Raw genomic sequence first — 906 nt, 5'->3', positions numbered from 1 at the left:
AGCACTAGGGAAATAAGCTAAGAGAAATATTTGGCCCCGTTCAGTAGGCTTCTCAGCAAGTAAGGGTGCATTGCGGAGAAGCGACACGCATGAAGCGGACACCGCGATCGCGCGAATCGCGACGAGCCTTCACTGAGGCTTCACCACAGTGCAGTCTCCTGCTTTATGACGAAGCATACCTCCAGATTCAAAAAGAAAAAAAAAATGGTGGGAACGTGGTGTGGTAAATGTTGATTATGCCTGATAGATGTTGGTTACCTGTTTACCTACAAAATGGATTAGGCTACAATATCCTGACAATTAAGCTGTATGTGTGCACCAATATTGGTCATCTCTTTTAGTTTGCAACAAGGCGCTCTCCTTTGCTTTCTAAGGTTGTGAACGGCTTGGGGTCACAGTGATTGTGATATCTGGAGTATGTTATGTTGCGATCAATGTCACATGTCTGAAGGACAGTTGTGGGTTTCCTTATAAACCCAGAAGGGGACGTTGCAGCGTTTCGAGAATGTTGTTTGTGTCGTCCCTTTTTGTCCCTTGATCTCGAAGAAAATATATTCTTGAAGAAATTATATTTGGGTATAGCGAGCGGCCTATCAAGTCTCACATGTACCTTCAACCTTTATAGGACTATATAGAATGCCAGAGACATGAAATAATTTAGATTAAACTTAGTTGGGCCTTGGTGGTGGAGAGACATATACTTCACAATAAGTCAATAACCATATTTAAATAGACTCTGCATTTTCATTTAGAAATATATTTATGTACCTACATTAAATTAGAAAACAATTGTTTGTTGCCTCGGTTAAAATGTGCAGTTTAAGCACATTCATAAGAAATTGAGCAAAACATTCAAACTATTAAAAAAATATTAACTTTCTTCTAAGCTCCTCATTTCAGTGGATT

Source organism: Ixodes scapularis, unplaced genomic scaffold, assembly GCF_016920785.2.
Source record: "Ixodes scapularis isolate PalLabHiFi unplaced genomic scaffold, ASM1692078v2 PGA_scaffold0__279_contigs__length_252992795, whole genome shotgun sequence".
In the NCBI taxonomy this organism is placed as follows: domain Eukaryota; kingdom Metazoa; phylum Arthropoda; class Arachnida; order Ixodida; family Ixodidae; genus Ixodes; species Ixodes scapularis.
The sequence above is the reverse complement of the archived record's forward strand: the minus strand, read 5'-3'. Positions refer to the sequence as shown.